General features: G+C 46.4%; 1 protein-coding gene across 2 annotated transcripts in view; it reads right to left on the bottom strand.

Moving 5' to 3' along the window:
* The window catches only part of LOC116845662 (myocardin-related transcription factor B), a 232,522-nt gene that overhangs the window by 176,130 nt on the left and 34,296 nt on the right, over positions 1 to 22,096 (bottom strand). The gene's annotated exons all lie outside the window — the stretch shown is intronic.

The following is a 22,096-nucleotide window of genomic DNA, read 5'->3' as shown; positions in this document are numbered from 1 at the left end:
AAGCACTTGTTGAAAATTATCTGATATTTTAATATTTCATATTTGCATTTAATTCTTGTTGATTAAAATCCGTTGGACATGACAGAGTTAAAGTAGAACTAAAATTTTGACTCAGGAGTATAGAAAGGTAACAATCGCGGGCACGAAATGACGAATCAGTGCGCGATCACGAGACGAGAATCCGGCGATAGAAAATTGAGTAATTTCCCTGAGAGATTTCAGCATATAGTCGAGTACATCGCTACTCTCGCGGCCACGTAGGAGTCGCATGACGTCATCTAACCAGCTGTTGCATTAGCAGCAGGAAAATAAAAAGCAATGCCAGCGTCGCAATAGTCCGCGATATTATTAATGGCAACAAACGCGGCACTCTTCGCGAGCGAGCGCCACTAGACTTGTCAGCTACCATAGGGAATGCTTAATCGACGAGTTTTGTCACAGCGCGCCTCTCGTGCCATGCATTTGCGTAACAGAGTGCAACTGTTTACCGTGCAAAACAAGGAGCCCGGGTGGAGAGTCTCGAGGAAAGCGGGACGACGAAGGATCCGAGCCTTCTTCGCGCAATTAACCAAAGTAATACAAAAAAATAATAAGAAAATTATTAAGTTCCAGGGATAAAATGAACGTGAGGATACTTTCCGCAGGCAATATCCGAAAATATCACCTGCTCAAAGAGATGTAAAAGGCGCATTGAGATAAAAATGTTTGGCATTTGTAAATATAATCACATAGAGACATCATTGTTGTAAATTATGGTCAAGAATACTATTTTTGTATTAAATTCTACTCTAACGTTAGTGATAATGACCTTATATTACTGCTATCACCTTCGTGTTGAAACAACCGAGACTATGATTGGAGCCAAAAGGAATTATAATTTTAGTTAGATCGATCAATTTTCTTGCTTCAATGCGATAAACGTCGAAGTTCTGGCGCAAGTTGCAACGAGAGCTAATCATCGAAGAGGCATAATCATCGCGGGTCATTACGCGAGTTACCTTTCCCCTCTGGCACGCGTGAGAGAGCTCCACCGCATCCACTAAGAGGGCGATCAGTCGCGTGCGGCCGTGGCGGAATGGAGCGAGGATGCGCGAAATGCGAACGGCGAAACGAGACAGCCGGCCGCGGTGTGTCGTAAATGAGACGCAGTTGCACGCGAAAGGATCGTCTCTAGGTCACTGCCCAACGAAAGTTACGTCAGGTTTGGATATGGTAATACCGCATTCCAGCACCTTCGCCAGGCCTCTCTCGCTCGAACCCTCGTCTCCCCGTCAGCTTCTCTCTCTCTCTCTCTCTCTTTCTTTCCCTTTCTCTCTCTTTTTCTCCCTCACTCACTCACTCACTCACTCATTCTCTTCCTCGTCTTCTCTCCTGCACGTCCCGTCGTCGCGTCGCGAGACTTAGAGTGTGCCCGCACGATTATCTTGAAAACCCACCATTATATCAGAGCCGCGCGCGAGCGGTCGGTACCTCATTAATAACGTCCCTTTAATAACGGTATTTCATAGATAATCTCCCGCCGCCAATGAGCGTGCTCGCTCACTTCCGGTACACTCGTAAATTATTTACACGTAAATCGGTAACGACGGCTGAATAACACGCTATATATTAGCCGCGGCGAACTAATGCCACGCGCGGCACGTGGCGCGCGATGCGTAAAGACACGCGCGACAGATCGCCATAACAATGGCGAAATAAGGAGTTTTTAAATGAAAAGAAACAAAGAAGGCACAAGCTAATTATTGATATCCTACTTAGTCATATTGACACTTTGGAAAAACATAGTTTTTCTTGCAATAATGCTGCTCACAGTGTTAACTGCAAAGATCTCTTGGAATTATGCATGGAAAAATTTTATAGGAAAAGTTGTAAAATTCTGTAACCGAGAATGCGAATAATTGGCTGTTTCCCTTTTTCTTAGAAACGCTTCTATATATATTTTCGATCCAAGTTCCAGGATATGGAAGAACTGATTTTGAGACTAGCTTTTCCCCGTCTCGTTGGGATCCAAACGAGGATGTCGTGAGGAACGACATTTCCGTACATAATTGCCGGTGAGTCTTTTTGTTCGCGAGGAATCCGACAACGATCTTTTATGGCATTATTTCACACGGTTGCGTGCATGCTTGGTCCAGCGACGTTTGAAACAGGTATCAGGAAATCGTACACCAGTCGTCTCTCGCGGGCTCTCTCTATTTCTTCTTTATTCCCTCCCCCTCCCCTCCTATCTCTTTCTTTCTCTCACCCTCATGGAAAATAAACGTCAATCCCATGGCAGATAAAGATCGTGTGAGTAATGATTCGATAAAGGTGTAGTAAGTACGGCGATAAGCGAGAACGCGCCGAACTTTCGTAAGTCACACACTAGCCGAAGTGCGTACGCGGCCGTTAAATTTCACGACTGCGTTGTTCTATCTTTTATAGGTCTCTAAATTATTCTTTTCCCTTCTCCTCTCTTCCTCTCTCGATCCTTCTCTTCCTATTCATTTCTCCGGCGCATTTGCGAACACTTGACGGATGTTCGTCTCTCGGAAAAGAGAAAGAGAGAGACGCGGGCGCTCTTTCCTCTCTTTCCTTTCCAAAAAACGCAACGCGCCGGATGATAAATCGGCCGCGAGGCGCGCGCGTTTTCGAAAGTGCCGGTCTTCTCGGGCGGCCTTCGCGCGACTCGTAAAGAGCAATCGATAAGGTCGGTAACTAATTGCGAGCGGGTTGCATCAGCTTTATATCGCAAATTAAACTAATAACCGGCGAAAGTGGCCTCGCCAAAAACGGCGCGAGAACGAAAGCGCGCCGACAAAAGAACCTCGCCGCGAGATTTCGGACCTGGCTGCGCCTCCGCCCGGGTTCGCGTGATCGGAGGCGATCGGCGGGAGAATAAGCAAAATGCCACGAGCACGAGACCGCGGATAATGACGCGCGCGACGCGCTGAAAAGGGCCGCCAAAAGCAACAGAGCCGGCGACACGCGGGCCGCGAACGGATCCGATCTAGCGCGGCCGCGCGACATCCTGACAGATCGTTGACCGAAATCCGCGCCTCTGGCAGCGCGAGAGCGCTCCTCCGCCAAGTATCGCGAGCTTCTCTCGAATAAATAAGTGTATTTCCGCGCGATATGCGCCGGGACAGCAAGCCTTATCGTGTCTCGAAATACTTGGTGCATGCGCGGAAGTCACGATGCGCGCCGCGAGTGCCGCCAAGTTTTCTCCCCGACAAAGGAATCGTCAATCGCCGCCACTTGAAATTCCGCCGATCTTGTTTCTTCGACTCGCTCGAGACGGAGCATTCGCATTCTTCCGACCGCACCGACGTGTTCGCGAAATACGCCCAATCCAGTTATCAAGGGGATGCTTGACAACGACATAACACAGCTTTCGTCTTTTGCAATGTTTTTTTTACCTGGTCGTGTAGAGTCGCAAATGTTTATACAGAGTGAAAGCACAGATGGCAATATGTGTCGGAGTAGCCCGTGTATGTGTGTGTGTTGCATCAAAAACAAACAAAAATTTTACTATATATAAACGAGGCTCTCAGTAATACAATCAAGTGAGAGGAGACGGCAAATGCGAGCCAGACGCGGTTGTTGGTGCGAATACTTCAACTTTCGTGGGAGGGTAATGATGTCTGAGAGCGTCGACGCACATACCGGATGTTTTTCGGACTTGCAAGGTACGCGGCGAATCAACTCTCCATGTCAGACCGACCTATTTTATCCCAAATTATTCTAAATATTCAAATTATTATTCTTAATAATTGTTGCAACAATTTTAATTGTGCATTTGATTCTCTTACAATGTTAAATATTTCTTATTCTAAAATGAAAATTTTTGTGAGTGAAAAACTTTTTTAAATTTTATAATAAAATTTTTTTTTTATTTTTTATGTAACACGCAGATTCGTTGCCTGAAAAATGCATTTTTTCAGAAGCAATATGAGTGATTTTTGCAATGTTAATGATGTCGCATAGGTCAACGTAACCAAGAGTTTGTTACTGAAGCCAGAAATAAAAGCTATGCTATATCTTAGCATAGCTTTTATAGCATAGCAAAGCTATGCTATTTTCTGGTTGACGCAGCCATTCTTTTTTTTTCGTGTTGCATCCCTTAAACCCAACCTTGTTGTCGTCGCGAGACGGAAAAAAGGAAAATCTGAGATCGCACGTCCCAGACACTTATTCATTATGTTTCCTGAAATACATTCGTGATTACTGACTCACGTTGTCATTTCTTTCGCCGTATGGTAAAGTTGTAACGGCCTAACGTGTATTATTATGTGCGCAGAGGCCGTCGAGGAAATAAGGCGTGTTAAAATTCGAGCTCGTTAAACGTCAGTTACGCTACCTCGCCTCGCCGTCGTCGTCGCGTAAGCACGGCAGCATGCCGGGGCTATTCCACGTGCAGCCGGCCGGCTATTCCTAACGGGCGTGACCGCGAGAGATTTTGAGACGCGAAGCGAACGCAGAAGAAAGCAAAGGAGAAAAGATCCTACCACACATACTTCCTCCTCCTCCTCCTCTTGCTACACCATTCTCTTTCTCGTGGCCGGATGGACAGATCGATCTGCGCGATGTTAATTATTTTCCGGCGGGAACCGTTCGCATAAATCAATCCTTATCTACTCGCGTTTCTCGCGACGACGCAGAGGCTCCCCTCCCGACCGGGCCGAGGACGCGGAATTTTAACAATAACGAGCGAGCAGGCGAAAAAGCGAGGGAGCGCCTTTAAACGATAATTGAGTTGCCGGTAATGGCTTTTATACGGAGCGCGTGGTCCAGACTGCGTCGTAGTCGTCTTCGTTGTTTAGGGCTCGTCGGGAGATCCCGCGGGATAAGGCTACGCCTGTAAATAATGTAATCCCGGGACGGGCGTGCACGGGGAGAGATGCGCGTGTCTCGGAGAGGAAAAGACGCGGTTTACCACTTGCGAGTACACCGCCACCCGGGAGAGCGACGTTTCGCGGATTGTATTCGCGCGGTAATAACGCAGCGTCCTGCTGGCGCGCTGCCATTAACACGTTTATGCCGGCGTTATCAGATCCTCGATAACCGGATACGAGTACGCGGGGGATCGATCCGGTGATCGTGCCGGGGGAAGGGGAAGGGGCGCAGAGCCACGTCGTGGGTGGAAACGGCGAGAGTCTGATAAATGAAGGCTCCCCGGGGAACAGGACTATTCATAGATACGTGTTTCGTGATCCTTTCGTTATTGAACTCGGATAATCTCGCTTGAGGCCGAAATACTGGCAGGAAAGAACATCTAAGAAATAGAATAGAAAATGTTTACTCGGTGGGTACTGATGTAATATATTTTTATTTATCTATATATATAAAATATATATGTCTGTTCTCTATATTAACTGTCTGTATGTTCTCTATATTAACTCCTAAAACCTTTGACCGATTTAAACCTTTTGCATAGTTACTTTTCAAGATCATCCTCTTGATGCTTTGTGATAACTCGGGCAACGCCGGGCAGTTTTAATAATGTAAAATATTTTTCAAATAAGAAAATGTTTTCTCAAAATTTTAGCTTTTCATGGAAACAACTGTTTATTCTATATGAATAAAAGAATTTAAATTTAAATAAATGCGTTATCAGCGTTAGTGCGTTATATCTACTAAATAAGTAGCTACTATTTTTTAAATATTCGTTCTCTCAGTGTAATTGACTTGAGGAAGACACGTGTCCGGCTAGGTCATTTGTATTCGATTATTTGTGATTTTTATTCTGTGTTCGCGATTGCAAAATTGTCGGTGCGATTGTTGTTTTTTTTATGTTGCATTTTAATTGGAGCAAACACGTGGAATTTATTTTCCGTGCAGTTCCAACCAACGTAAGTGGAACGTCGATTCGGAGGTATAAAAAAAAAACATCTATATTTTGTAGCGCAGTCTACTTCAACATTATTGCAGAACGTAATTTCTGGCGAATCACGCGACGTCGATCGTAACCGATCGCGATGATTAAACGCAACATAAAATCCGGCCAATAACACACGGCGCGATAAGAAACACGAATTCGCAGGTCGGAAAGTACACATACACATGTGTATATACACATACGCTGGTAACGAAACGCCGCGGTTCAGATATACTATATCGTCGATTAAACGGCACTTTTGTCGGCGCGATAAAACTCGTTACCAGTGCACCTACCTTGGTAGCGAATTAAGCGGAATAATGAACGGCGGAGCGTTCGTACACGGCCGAGTTTTGATTAATCGAGACCAGGCCACCATCGATTGGGCGCCAATTTGTCTTGTCGAGGCTCGAAAAATTCGTACGTTATTAATGGCGTCAGCCACGGCCGAACGGAAGAACTGGAAAAGGCAGAAGAAGAAGGAGGAGGAGGAGTAGGAGATGGAGAAGAAGAAGGAGTCGCTCGATCGGACTCGATGCGTTCTCGGGCGCGCTCGCGGTCGAAAGGAACACACTTTTGTCCCTTTATTTTTTTCAAAATACATTTCACATGGAAAGAGAGAGGGGAGAGAGAGAGAGAGAAAAAAAAGAGAGAGAAATGAAGGAGGGAAGCAAGGAGAGCTCACGTGAGGAGAGATCCTGCGCGATAACGGAATATTCGAGGATTCTCGTACGTTTTCCATCGAGCATTTCCACGTGGGGGTTCCGAGCCGACAAGGACGTCTAGTAAAATAGTAAAATATCGCCGTCGAGTCTTTTTATCGTCATTTTATGGCCCTTAAAAGTTCTCAGCTCCGAAGCAAAATCGATAGTACGGACCGATCTCGCGCGGACATTTAGATCGTGACAAACGTCACCACCCACGCACGCGAGATATCCGAGACCGACTCTATATTATATATCCGGCAATTTAGAAACGTGAATAAACTCCTCGTATTTACAATCGTGCCGATAAAGTATAAATTATCGCCGCTTTTTCCGCGTTTCGAGAGTCTTGGACTCGCGGGTAGGGAAAAAAGGTGCGATTGCTTGTGGGGGCGTACTCGGCTGGATCTTCTCGTACCCGCACTCGCGCCATCACTCGTATAATCCCGTGTCTTATCGGTTAGAAAGACGCGACTTTTAACACGTTAATCGCCAACCCGATCCTCACAGATTCCACCGAAACTCGAACAAAGAAAGAAGAATTGTGCCGAAGTTATGGCAAAATTAAGATAAATACACCTTGCGATGTGTATATTTTTAGTATTGGGCATCAATCGATTAAAATCTTATCTGACTCAAATAATCGACAAGTCAGCGAATCAAAATAAATAAATTGTATATGTAATCACGAATAATTTAGTCGATTGATGAATTAATTATTAATCAGTGTATAATCAATCAAGTTTTATCAATAATTAATTTTATCAATCGATTGATTCGTGATTTTATGTATGACGATTAATTAATTTTCATTGCTGATTTGTCGATTATTTTAATTAACTAATATGTCAAGCGATTAAGGCACGGATAATACTGCTGTGGTTGTTATATTCACATATTCTATGGTTAGCGAGAAAATTTATGTGCTTTCCAATTAAATAGATGTGGCATCAAAAGTTGCTGCTGTTACATAACATGCTGTTACATAATTTATAAGTGATTATTTCTACATGTGATTATATAAATACAAGCATCAAACATTTTTTCCTCAGCGCACTACACAACTATCTTGTATATACATGGGCGAAAAATGACATTAACATTTTGTTCTGGCAACTATATTTAGGCAAGTAATATCCTCAGTATTTTCTCGTGTGCCTAACGGTTTGGCCGCGTGATTAACTTGTCGGGTGCAATTAGTTGCACTTTGTTACATAAATTAACGAGACAAAATCATAGCCATAGTGACCGTGTTACCTGCCTCTTAATCGCATTTGGATAGACTCAATCGCGAAATCCGAATTTTTATCGAGAACAAAACACGCCGTTACTTCTGCCGTCGCGATTTGCAATCGTTGCTGCAGCATCAAGCCGGCGCAGCGCGGCGGCTAATTAATAAGTCGGCCGATAAAGCCGAACAGACAAAGGACGCGGCGTCAGCGATTAGTCAAGCGCTTCCTGCGCGCGGCCAGTCGCCCGGCGATAATTGGCCTCGCCGCTGTTACGGTGATCAATGTTAGGCGATTACTAATTATTGCTAATTAAGCGAATGCTTTCGGGTCCTCTCTCGTTTGCTATCGCCTCTGGGGTTGTGTACCGGCGCCACGGCTGCGCGAGCCCACGCTTCCTGCCTACGCGCGATTACCATTAGCCATCCTTAAGGACTCGAGCGATGATCTCACGCGCGCGCGCGCACGCACGCACGCACGCACGCACATACATTTGTACTCGAAGCGTGCACACAAAGCGCAGCTCGTGTGTGCCGGATCCGTTGCCGGATGTCAAAAATATGCGCGTTAGACGCCCAACGTAATAATACGAAACGCGAATATTCGCTTTCTAAACGAACACGGCTCGCCCGGCTTCTCCTTCTCGCACGCTCATTATCGATTAATTAAATTCGCCGCGGCGAGAGAGAGAGAAATGTCAAGGAAAGCCGTGGGTTTTCGGGATCGCGCGGACCGTTAGCCTAATAAAACGTATCTCGAGTCGCGATCTCAATGCCGAAGTCAGATCGAAATCGCCGATAACAAATGCTCGCCTTTATCCGAGAGAACCGCGCGGCCCCGGGACAGTTAAAAAATGAAGCGGCGGAATCTCGTCTCGAATCTATAACGACGACCGGTCGTACAAATTTCCACGGCTTCCTCACGACGGCGCGAAAGGGAAGGACCCGGACGGGATCGTTATCGAGTCCTCCCGAGAAGCGGGACTACCGAAAAATAAAGTCGAGCGAAATCCCCCTCCCAAATGAGCGCTTTGTATCTTCGTGCACGTGTTCGTTGGGCCACCTGACGCAAACGTCGTGAAAACCTTCTAAAATTACGCCGACGTTGAAGCGTGACTTTCTCGAATAAGTCAAATGAGATGCGTCTAATTGCGAACCAAACCACATGCCTGTGCCGTTTAAGATAAAAGTACCAATGCCTGGACACGTGCCTAATTTTGGACATCTTTCTTACTTTGGTCTTTAAATGCGAATATTTCGATTTTCAACACAGGATACATTTTATATTGAAAGCTAAATATTTAAATATCAAAACGACAAGAATGTTCAAACACTTATCTGGATACTTTTTTGATACTTTTACCTCATTTATCATTGAACATTGAAGGAAAAGATAGCTAAACAATAAAAGATATTTATTCGGTGGGTATACTTTTTTACTTGTATTCTAACATATTTTTAAAAAATTATTTTTTCAAATAAAAAAATATATATTTTCCTAAAATCGTTGCTTTTCGTGAAAAAGCAATTGTTCTTATTCTATTTGAACAAAAGAGCTTAGATTCAAGTAAAAGTATGCTATTAGCAACCACCGGATATATTCTATTTTTTAGATATTTTTTTCTCAGAGTGGGATCCTGCTGTCAGGCGAAAAACGCGGCGATCTGATAACGAGGGGTCTGGTCTTATACTTAGCCTGGAAGGTCAGAAGCGCGTCAAAGACGGATTTGTTAGTCCAGACTAAATTCTGTCGGGAGAAGAGAGGAGAGAAGAGGAGCCGAGCCGAGTCGCCGCTTGCAATTGCAACTGCTAACGCGCCGCTGCTATTGCAGCAGGTTCGCTTGCGGGCAAAAGGGGCTGTTATCTCGGCCGCGGCTGCGGTTGCGGCTACGACGGCAGCGGCGGCATAAGGACAGGGTTTAAATCTCGTCGGTATCTCTCGCTCTCTCGCGGCGGTAACAAGTTTCAATTCCTACCAATTCCACGGCCATACATCACTCCGCGGATAGATACAATGGTGACTTCGGGGGACTCGGGCCACGGCCTCAGCTCCATCCACGCGGACGATAAATATCTTATTGTGTGCGAGAAAGAAGTATACGGGACACCCGGGGAAACCGCGGCGCGTTGATGGCGATATCGACGAGCCGCGGCCAACGAGCGACGATCGCTCTTCTGCTCTTTCCGGCAAAATCGCTCGAGCCTATCGTACTCGCGAAGTCCCCGATCGAGGCCGAGACAAGCCGGGATCTGATAACGTATCGCGCTCAACCCTTTCACACCCGCGCGCCTTTGTGCACACTCGGGTAACGACCTAATTTTTTTCAGTGGGTCGTTCCGCGCCACGGGTGCGAATGAATCTTCGCTCGTTTTCAATGAGATATATCGAGTCGAAATTTTGACTCTACATTAACTCTGCAAATTCCGTCAAACTTGATCTAACTAAACTTTTATAAGCTATTCTCTTACCTTGATAATACGAACTTAATGCTATTTTTCCTCAAAAGAAGACTCATTTCAAAGTTATTTAATATTAAATTATTTCAAAGTTTTTTCACCTGAATTCAATTTTAGTTTTTCATTTCAATAAACAATGTATTAACTATACAACTTACACTGCCTCAATCGCAGATAGAGTGCGGCAGATAAATAATGATTAAATATTGAAAATTTATCGATGAAAATTTTCCTGGACTAAAATAATCGGCAAATTAATAAGCAAAATTAATCACTCGTTATATGAAATTATTTATTAATCAGTGCATAATCAATTACATCTATAAAGTCAAATAATAAAAGAGATTATGAGGAAACCCTAAACTTGTCGTCTTACCCATCAATTATATTTGGCTATAGCCAAAATTTCGACTCGGGATCTCACTTCAAGAAATTCAGGAAGTAACGAGAGAGTATTGAGACTAAATATCATTTATCGTGAAATATCATCTCGTGTTATCTCTCTCCTTCATTATCTATTACTTCGTTCGATGCAGCATGACTTGCGTGACTTCACGAAGTCGTAGAGCGTCTAGTAGCGAGAGCCACTTCGAGACGTACGTTTACATGTTGCAAATAAAGAAGAAGCGCGATCAGCAGTGGATGCTAAGTGCGAAAGTGTTAACTCCTCCTACACGCGATTGATCGAGCGTTGCGATCGTAACGGCGATTGTGTTTGCTCTCTCTCTCTTTCTCTCTCTCTCTCTCTCTCTCTCTCTGTACCGATTTTGTTTTACTTTGCGCTCGCCGGACTGCGCGAGAGGAGGTGCAGCTCCCGCGGGCACGCTGGAGCGGCAGTAATTAGCCGGTGTAATTAGTTCCCGGCCGATGGTTCTCTATCATCGCGCGCGTCGTACCTACGTGAAGGAGGACGTAATGGAGAGTCGCGGGACCGGCTCGATCGAGATCGAGCGTCGCGCCGAGCGACGTCTCGATCCGCGCCGTTAAGAATCGCTAAATCGCGACAGCGCTCCTCAGGGCGCGATCCTCCCCTTCCAGATGAATATAATCGACACGCTTATCGCGACGATTACTGTCGATGCTTATCAGGCTGACACGTGGCAAAGGAAACCGCCGTCACGCCCAACGGCCACGTAAGATCTCGCCGGTCGGAGGTGTCTTCATACGACCGAACGAGCGGCTTTCAATTTTCAAAGTTGCGAGGGTGTTGTTCGCTGAATATCGCGCAAACAAATACGAAACATCCCCCGGGGGAAAGAGAGGCGCCGGAAACTCGGCCCGGCAAATTTATCGCTGGAGTCTCTCGAGAGGAGAGAGAAAGAGAGAGAGAGAGAGAGCGCGCGCTCGGCTTCCGCAGGATCTCGTTTATTTTCGTGCGTGTTTCGCGCGCTGTGTACAAAGTCGTTAAGTATTACCCGCGCTTTCGAAAAGTTCGTGTAATCCGGCCATCGCGTATAATAGAATTAATGGACCATCAAGTGCCTCCGCCGAGCGACGGGCGCGGTAACAAAGACGACGCATAGAGCGCGCAGAATGACGTCACGTCGAGCCTGAGGAAGAGATACAAGCCAGATGGGACTTGCGCGCGTGCGATCGCGCGATTGTTTAAAAAATAAGCCCGAAAATCGCCATAGGTGGCGGCCGCGAGTTTGTTTGGAGACTTTCCACGAGTCGACTCCTCCCACGCGAAATGACCACGTAATTCGGTCGATTACGAGGTCCCCGTGAGTATTATCGGAATTCTGTCTCTCTTTCTTGCTCGTGGCTCGCCACTCTTTGGCGACGCTGCGCGACGGGACGGTCACGCTGGATATTGCGTAATGGATAATCGGATACAGCTGTATGCGGCGAAATAAACTCGGGAATTTATTGCCGAGTATGCAAGTCGCATCGCGGACTGACCGTTTCATTTTCGTGCGCGTCTTTTTGCATTCATTCAGCGCGCAACTCTTGTCATTGATGCGCGACGACGGCGCGGCTCTCTCTTTCTCCCTTATCTCTCGGCGAGTTTTAAACATTAATTTTATACTTGAATCTTACATTATCCTTAATTCTCGATTGCACGTCGTATATTTCGCGTGACGTCGCTTTCGCGTGTTACGTTCAATTTGACTTCGTGCTGAATTCTACATTGTAACTTTCTTCGTGTCATAATCAGACGACAGGGAGATGGGGGGAGGGGAGAAAAGAACTGCTATTTTCTCGGCGAGCCTCGGCTCTATCCACGCGCGATTCGCTCTTCTACGTCTTCTCTTTTTCCGCAGCTTGCTCTCGCGCGTCTCGCCGCGCAACGCCGAGATAAAACGGCCGATAAAACATTCCAGTATTCGCGAGAATCGCGTTATCTGTCTGCTTGCGTAACGCGCGGGAAGGTGAAGAGATGGTAGAGAGAAAAAGGGAGATTTGTGTGTGTATGTGGCCGGTATAAAGCGAGTCTCCTATGTTCGAGATTGATACGAAGCTTTCGAAACGCGCGCGTTAATATTCCGGCTAGAACTGCACGCGAACGATTCGATACCGGTATCGATAGCGATCTATATCGCTCCTCGTCGCTCGCACGCTGCATTAACCTGTATTTTAATAGCGCTCGTTTACGCACGCAACGTACAATATCCGTCGCGACTTCTTTCGCATTGCGCGCGCTCCTGCGTGTATGATAATAAAAGATGACGACCATAACTTTGCAGAGTTATTATAAGCGATGTACATGCGTGCGTGCGCGCGTAAACAAAGATTGCGCCACGAGTCGTCGCTCCGTGCGCGTCGGAAAGCGGCATTTCGCATTGCCGAAGCGTGTTCACTTTGAAACCGAAGGAAAAAGGAGAGAAGAATTCTCCGGATTAGCCAGGAGCGGCCGCGGACTGTCGCGATTCGAGAGTTTCTAACGCTCGCGAACGTTTCGCGATCCCATAAATGGCTCCGCGTGCGCTCTTTAACGGTAAGCCCTCGCGCGACATCCGTCACGCGAACGTCAAATCAATCTCCCATACAGCGCGGGCCGATTTGTTATCGCGAGGAGAGCGCGCGAGGAGATATTTCGCGCGAGTCACTTCGTTAACATTGTTCCGCGCAAGAAAGCGCCGTGTTTTCGCCGACGTTCGCCAGCAGCCGCGCTCATTGAGGCTCCCCGTGGTGACGTGGATACCTTCTAAATTGCGACGCGTCTTGACCTATTTTTAATGACGTGCCGTTCGAGGGTCGAGCTGGCGAAGAGCGCCGTGTTTGTTCCACAGTGTACGCGCTTTCTTCCGGGTTTTCCAAATGGCGTTTGGAAAACCCGAAGAAGAGGATGCGCGAACGACTGTTGGTTCACTGTTGCGAACCAGCCGTCAATCTTCTTCAAGACGCTCGATTCTGGACGTATCTTTGATCGAATAAGATTCACGTGTAACAAAAGTCAGTAATTATATTTTGACGTTTGCGCTACCACCATGATTTATTTGGAAGACTTTTCCTGCAGCCCACCTCGTAGTTGTTTCTTTTTGTTACGTAATTGTATAAAACAGACTTGATTAGATAATGCACGATAATATATGTAAACATAGAAAAAGAAGTTTTCGCTGTCACACATATGTGATATTGATAGTTGCAGTGTTGAATATTCATCAATGAATTTTCACTCACTAAAATTCAGCAAATCAATAATGAAAATCAACCAATTCGCGCATATAAAATCGCAATTGATTGATAAAATTAATTATCACTTTGACGTAATTGAATGTACATTGATTAATAATTAATTAATTAATTACATCTATCGACTAAATTATTCGTGACTACATATATGGAAAATAATGCATGAATAATTTTAATGAATAATTCTAATTACATGCATGAACAATTTTAATTACTGATTTGCTGATTATTTTAGTAAATGTTAATCGATTATTGACACTGAACGTGTTAAGTCGCAGAAAATTATAATTAATAATTATGATAATTAATGATATGATAAATAATTTAAATAATTATAATAATACATAATTTGTAACTGACTAGAATCATGATCTTAATTCTGATTATTACTAATTAATAATGTTAATTATAATTCTATCTAAATCAGAAAATTTCCCTAAACATCCACTATTGTCAGGCGGAGAAGAAGTATATGCAAAACGGCACGTAAAGATAATATGTGCATTACGTGTGTAAAAAGAACGGCAATTTCCCATCGTTAATTTCTACGACACAAGGCAATTACAGCGGCGGCAGCGACTCGTGCGTCGCATTGTCCTGATGTACTCCAGTCTGGAGTGCCATCGCAGCCGCGGATCCCTCGCGGTTTCTCCGTACCGGCAAGAAAAGCCAAGAAGAATCGATTCCTCGGAACGGATCGCGCTCAAGAGATCGACGCGGGATCCGAGAGAGCCGGGCGTCGACGAGAGCGCGGGACGACAGGAGGAAGCAACGAGTTTACAGAGTAAACATGATTCGACGCACGTAGAGAAGCGCGCTTTACGAGCCGACGGCCCTCTCTCTCGTCCCCTTCGCCCATCATACGTGAAATACCGGGTGCGCATCCTACTTCCGCGGCCGCACACACGTGCACACTCTAAATGGAACATTGTTCCGCGATCTAAAAATAAGAGGAGAGGGAGAGAGCGCGGGTCGGTTCGTTCGTCAACGCGCGATCGATCGGCTCGCCAAGCAATTACGTCGATTTATAATTACGTCTATCTTGAATTGTATCTCTGTCGCGCTCGAGGGGATCGTTTGAGTCGAAATTTTGATCCTACATTCAACCTTTCAATGTTCCATTCAACGCCTGCTTTAAGACTTTGAAACCTATATCAGTCTGTTTTGATTCTATTCAACTCTTTCGCTACCAGCGAGATATATATTTTCTTCACCATCAATAATAAACTTATGCAATTGAACAAACAGCTTTTCAGGCATTCAGAACACATCGGTCTACTCATTCAGTTACTCTATTAATTATTCTGTTGGGACAAATATGCTCTCCCAAAAACCCTAGTGGAATATTAGTCACATCAGTCAATTACTCTATTAATTATTCTGTTGGAACAAATATGCTCTCCCAAAATCCTAGTGGAATATTAGTGTCCCGACCGAATCTGGCACATAAAACTTTTAACTTTGTTTGCTAAAACTATATTGTATTAATGTATTTAATGAAATAAAAGTAAACAAAATTTGTACCTTTGAAAAACAAAATTGGTAATCAAAGGATTAACCTACTAACTTTGCCCATAAATTCTCTTCAGAATGTACAAGTGATATTTCGTACGTTTTCTGCCACTTGGAGGCGCCAAGTAAGGTGTCAATTTCCATGTGTACCAAATATACACTGATTTTTTGGAATATAAAGATGTTGAAAAGTTAAAAGTAGGAGTAAAATTTCGGCACGGGGATAAAAAGTGCTTTTTCTTTCTCTGTTTCATTCTCTCGATCATTTCATTGTCGTCGTAGGGGATCGCCACCCCGTCCTTGCGCGCGGGAGTTCCGGAATCGTCGGCGAATTAGCACACGTGCAAGGTATACACGCGCGAGAGCGAGGCTCCATTCATATGAACGCGGCGCGGACTCGTTCGCACGCCTCGACGCATTAAGCCGGTGGCTGTTTTTTTCTCGCTTCCTACCGGGTATACAAATCAAGCGCGTGAACCACTTTCGCGGCCGCGTATTCACGTGCACACGCCCGAGCGAAACACTGTTGCAGAGCGTGCACAGGCCAAAGTCGCATAAATTATAGCGAGCAGAATTCACTGAGAATTTATCGGTCTCTCTCTCTCTCTCTCTTGCTCCTTCGCTCTCTCGCTGTGCATCGCGCTCAAAGTGGTAACATTCCGACGCGGCCAGACGAGGTCTGGGACTGTCCCGGTGAATCGAAGTAGGCGAAAACGCGGTATCATCGGATAAATAATTAAAGTCGCTGCTGGGTGCAGCTGCGTGGAGCGTATCCGGAATCCTAATTAGTGCGTGCATCAATTTCATCGAGGTGAATCGAAACGATTGCTTCGTTTCCCCGCGACGATCCCGCGATCTGAAACCGCGACGGTGAAATCGAAATTGATCTGTGACGGAAATGCAATTAATCGCCCGTCAAACTAAAATTAGATAAATCGTGTTACACGAGCATTATATAAGCAGATGTTTGAAAAGATCCTTTAGGTGCGGTACGGTAACCAGAAACTTTCGCAAGCCCACTTCTCTCTAATAATAAATAATAATGATAATTATATAAGTAAACGTGGAATTGAGGCGTTAATTTCCCTTTAATCGACGAATCCCCGCGGGATCAATGGTCATCTTGCGCAAAGAGCCACTCGGCGAAATTAAACCCACCATTTGCCCCTCTTTCTTTCTGCCTGTTTCTTTTCTTTCGACTTGCGTGGAGGCATAATGCGTGCATCATCGCCATTCACGCGCCCGCACGCACACGTGCAACACACACACACTCACGGTTCCCACACATTCGCCCAAGTGCCCGTCACAAGGTGCAACTTAACGTCGGCCATAATCTTAATGATCTGGATTTCCTCCTCCTTTCGTAATTACAGCGTGGATCAAACGCGATTGCGGGCGCGCCGCAGACGGTGCGCGCTTTGCGCGCGAGCCACGGGCCATGGGAAACGATTTCTGCGTTAATGCGCGCAACCTTCGACCTAGCCGCATGTCTCTGGTCTAGTGGCATCGTGTGCGTTCTCGTGGCTGCTACGACGCCCACGCAATTCCGTTTGGACGCACGCATGCGTGCGTGCGTGCGCCCGGAGCGAGGAAAATAGGCTTTCGCAGCCTTGCCTTGCCTACAATTGTTTAACTCGCTCGCGCATAAGCGTGCGCCTATTTATTTACCTTCGCGTTCGGCTATCACCTGAGCCGAACCGCCGAGGCGGTCTGGGCTAACTAACTTTGAGTTATCGCGAGCTAACGGGCAGTCTCTCACCCTTTAAATTACACTGGTGTGAGATGCGAGGGGGAGCTCGGTTGAATCACGGCGAAACCGAGCACGCTTTCAGTGATATACCTTTCGATGGTTAAACCACTGAAGAATCCAGTGGACGAATAACTAAAAGATAATTATAAATTTAAGGTCCTCAAAACTTCTTTGCCTTTATGAAAATTTATCTACAGCTCTGATGGTCTTTGCACAAAGCACACAGAATTTTATAACAAATAAATATAGGATTTTGTAATTGAGGAATAGATCGATATTACGCAGTGATTCACTATCTTTTTATTTTACGCGTGCAACTTATATTTTAGGAACTGAAATGTGCTATTAAACACTAGCTGTCTTGTCAGCGAAATTTACTGGGTTTTTTAGTAAAATATCTCTTACTGACAGTTTATTTTTGAACTACTAAAAACATAATAAAATTGCAAAGAATTTGTATGAAAAAAGAAAGAAAACTATAATATTCTCTCGGTGTAATAATACTTCGTCGATGGCGACGCAATAAGGATTTCTCGTAGCCCCGGGCGTTCATTTTTCACGATAATCGACATTAAGAGCGAACGATCGACTGACTTCACCAGTATCGAGCTCTGTATTTACTAGAAACTAGTCGCACGCGGAACGCGGACGATATAGGGAGGGAGCGAATATCGCCGGCAGACAGACAGGCAGTCAGACAGGCAGGCAGGCGGAATCGAGATTCGATAAAACGAATAGTGCACCTCGTCACGTGGTAGTCTCGATTGTCTCCTGACAGCAGCGTCGGCATCCGGGCGTTATCACTCGTTACAAATCGACGTTTGCGGAGCTCGCTGCGGTGCCGCCGCGAACTCCGGGGGCCCCTCGTTTCTCCAGCCTCCCCCTTCCAGCCTCCTCGCCCTTTCCTGGGCGAGGCCCGCCGTTCGCGCGTTCGCCGCAGCAAAAAGAAAAGCGACATTCCGCGCGGGATTCCGCGTGAGGTGTACCGATCTCACGCGTGAAATTGCATCCACCGGTACGCATTATCTACCGGCAGCGATCGCGGCCCGATCGCGCGTCCGCGCGCGCGCGCGCGGGGCCTCTCCCGGGCCTATTGATTTACGATCGCCGCGAATCGTAAAGCCGGGACCCGGTTTTCCTCCCCGCGAGAAGACGTCACGCCCGAGCCGAACTCTCCGAGCCGTCGACGCGCGTAACATTGTTTAACTCAAGCCGGTACGATGATTTATCGGCGATTTTATTGCGAAATTCCGTCGTGGCTCATGATCCGAGCCGCGAGAGCCTCGATTTATTCGAGCTGGAGCGTGCACGTCCGTTGCGTTATAGCCATCAACGCGGTGGTTATAGCTGGGAAATTGCGCGACACGTCCGGTGTCGGAGATGTAACTTTTGGATACGCGGTTACGCAGTCTTTCTCTCTCTCTCTTTCTCCCTATCCATCTGTCTACCCACCTATCTCTCTCTCTTCCTGCGGGCCGAATCTGGCCGCAATAAATTCAGGTATATTTACGCAAACGACGGGGCGATCACGGGACTCTTTTTCTAGCGGCTTTCTTCCCGCACGGCGACGAGAAAAATTCCATGATAAGTCCTCGGGAGAGCGGACGGCAATAAAATATGTGTTTTATTTCTGCACTTCTATTTCGGTATATCCTATTTTCAAAAGGACGAACTCGTCAGTCGTCGTTAGTCGTGGTCGAATTTTTCTCAGGCGCTTTTCTTGCCGAGAAAAACATTTCGGACGCGTCCGCGAATCGGCATCCGGACTAGGGCGATGGGATTGCGTAAGAGTGCCCGCGCGCGAAGCGCACATTCAACCGCGCGCATATTAGCGCAATCGAAATCTGCCGCGACTTGCTAGCCCATTTCGATACGTCGAGGAACTCGCGGACGAGCGCGCGTTGTCTTACCTAGACAAAAAATGATAGTTGGACGCGCACACTCCGGTGAAAATAGGCGCGCGAGAAATCCGACAGGCTGTGCGCGCCGTTTATTTCGATGATTCGCTCGTTAAAATACTGATCGAAAGGGATCCGATGCGGCGCGGTGACGGAGACGGTTGCGGCTCACAGACACCGTCTCGCCTTCTTGTCGGCGTGATGACGCCGAAATTCACGCGAGAGAGAGAGAAAGAGAGAGAGAGAGAGAGAGAGAGAGAGAGAGAGAGGAGAGCGAGAGAGATGCGCTCGCATAAGCGAAATAGCTGGGCGAGGCGGCCGATTGGTTTCTTGGCACTATTCCCCCTCGGTCCGTGAATCGTTCCTCGTCCGCGCGTCGAGGTGAAACCCGCTCATCCCCGTGTCCGGCGAAAGTCTCGGGGACCGGTGACACAATTGGACGAGCCTCCGCTTTTGTCTGCCTTCCAAACCCTCCCACTCGATCCATTCGGTTAACACGCATAACTTCACGTTAACCCCGAGACGCGGCCCCGGAGCCTTGATCCGTGACACGGCGAAGCGCGACGCGCCGATTACCAAAAGCCCCGTCGGAGGTAAATATTTTTCTCTCTTTTTAACACGAGAGTTGCAATGCACTGGGTTGGCGCAGAATATCTGTCGCGTTTGTCAAATTAAGTGGAAAACAAAATTATTCAAATTCGAAGGATTAATCATTCTTGCGAATTGATTCGATATTTTTTTTAAGGTATGTATAACGAGGACTTGTTGTTTTCATTTTTGAACTAAAAATTCCTACGAGAACCTAATAGAAAAAAGGTCAAAATTTGTACACCAATATATAAATTCTAAATATGTATTTTTAAAATGGGGATATTTTTGGTTTTTTTTTTTACACACGTGGGAGTTTCTCTACTTTGTTGTGCAAATCAGCCAAAATCAACGAAAGAAATACTAAAGATTTTTCTTTTTCGATTTCTTTAACCCTGCGCGTACCGATCACATCTTTTATTCGAATACACAAAGTACACTCCGGGCCTGTCACACAAGCAATTTTGAATTATCGTATAGCTTTATCAAAATCAATATTTTTGAGCACATTTTTTTCTATAGATACAAGAAAGCCTCAGATGTGATGTAACAGCGCGATAAAGTCGAGATCTGCAAACAGATTCGCGCTACTTTGTAATTTTCGCGGACTCTACAAAGTTTGGTGGTGAGCAATCGAATATCCGTTCAAGTCTCGCAGACCTAACATTGTGAGCGGAGGATTGAGTTCGACAGGCAAGGTTCGAGGAAACCTTCTGAAAACGGGGATCCAGCGCCTTTCTCACACGCGAATTTACAAATTGCGCAACGATAATCATGATACGGGGCGTGCGCGAACGACACGGAGGATTGAAATATTAATAAAGGCACCACGACAGATTTCTCCCGGCGGGGGAAAATAATTATCGATCGCGGGTGCGCGGCCACGGGGGCAGGCAGGTAGAAAGCCTATACAACGATCAACATCAGATATTTCTCCCGACGCGACCGGTCCGCGCCGCGGACAAGACGTTAAATCACCGTTGTGGCCGTGTATACCGCGCGGCGTGAATTACTCGGCATTCCGGCAAGGCGATGTGTGACGAAAGTCGTCAAAATTCGGCCGGGAATTCGCGAATACGGCGGGTGGACGGGCGCCGTGGCGGCGCTCGTTAGCCATTATTATGGGCGTAGCTGAATCACCGTCGCCGTCGCCACCGCCGTCGTCGCCGTCCTTGCCGTCGTCGTCGTCCTGCATATCGGAATTCCGCGGCGCGGCGAATGAAAAGTTTACGATCGCGAAGGGTCGAACAATGAGCGAAAGAGAGAGAGCGAGAGAGCGAGAACCGAGTATTTGGTCGTGAGATACGGCAGTAATAAGCCGGGTGGGGTTCATTAAGCGCATTGTTGCATCCCGAGGGCGAGTCTTGTCCCCCTGCCCCCCTTCTCTCTCTCTCTCTTTCTCTCTATCTCTGCGCTCCGTGTGCATCCTCCAGCCTCTCGCTCTACCCTCCAGAGCGCCTTTGACCGATCGTACCCCACGTATCGATCGAGGAGGTCACGACATCGTGAATAGGGGACGAAAAACGAATGGCACGCGGCGAACCTCTTTCTCGATTCGCGCGTATTCGCGACGAGACGTTCCCCCGGGGCAGCGTCTCGTCGCCGAATGATCGAGTAGATGTTGCCCGAAATTCTTCAGGATGCACGTCGAGAGATAAATTATAAAAGAGAAATTTATACAGCGCGCGTATTACGCAGAGTGTACAAATTTGTACGCGCGGATTATTAAGACTGATTGTCGCAACCACGCAAAAGTAAGTGATCCCGCCGACGTTTCGTAATCGAAACGCGCCGCAATTAATATCGGGCGAGACGAAACCCGCGGAAACGGCCAGGTGTACGTTAATCGCGCGGCATCAAGTGCAAGTTGGACGACAGCGAGCGTCTCCGAGGCGGCGTCGCTTCGTATTTGCTTCGCGTCCGGCCAAAGTGACCGCGATCGCGCGCGAGTGTCGCAGGCATAATCCTAACGCCGAGTTCGTGGAGTGCGAATAATTTCGTGGGAGGTAACGACGAACGTTCGCCGGGATGTTCGCACAAACGCCCAAAGTAAACAACCGAAATAAATGGCCTCCCGTTATAATTATAACAACGACGGTGCACCATTACTCGTTTGTCCCCGAGAGAGCCGGTAAAATGGAGCAACTCTTACACGGCCGTTATATTCGTTTTCGTTCCGTTCGCGAAACCGGTACGGCCGGGGCAACGCATCATTTATAACGTTATCCTGCGGAATTAATCAGCGCGAGATCTATGCAGGCGGGATAACACCGTCGACCCTACATTATCTCATTCACGTGGGGATAATTACAAACCGTGCGCTTTAAAGAAAGAGAAAAAAATTCAAGCCTTTCGTGTTTTACCCGTGCTCGAATATATCTCTCAGCCTAAAAGCGTCGAATATATATATATATATATATATATATATATATATATATATATATATATATATATATATATATATAT

Source organism: Odontomachus brunneus, unplaced genomic scaffold, assembly GCF_010583005.1.
Source record: "Odontomachus brunneus isolate Ranch 3 - 2012 unplaced genomic scaffold, Obru_v1 Obru_scaffold_054, whole genome shotgun sequence".
Lineage (NCBI taxonomy): Eukaryota > Metazoa > Arthropoda > Insecta > Hymenoptera > Formicidae > Odontomachus > Odontomachus brunneus.
This window is presented reverse-complemented; position numbering and strand designations above follow the sequence as displayed.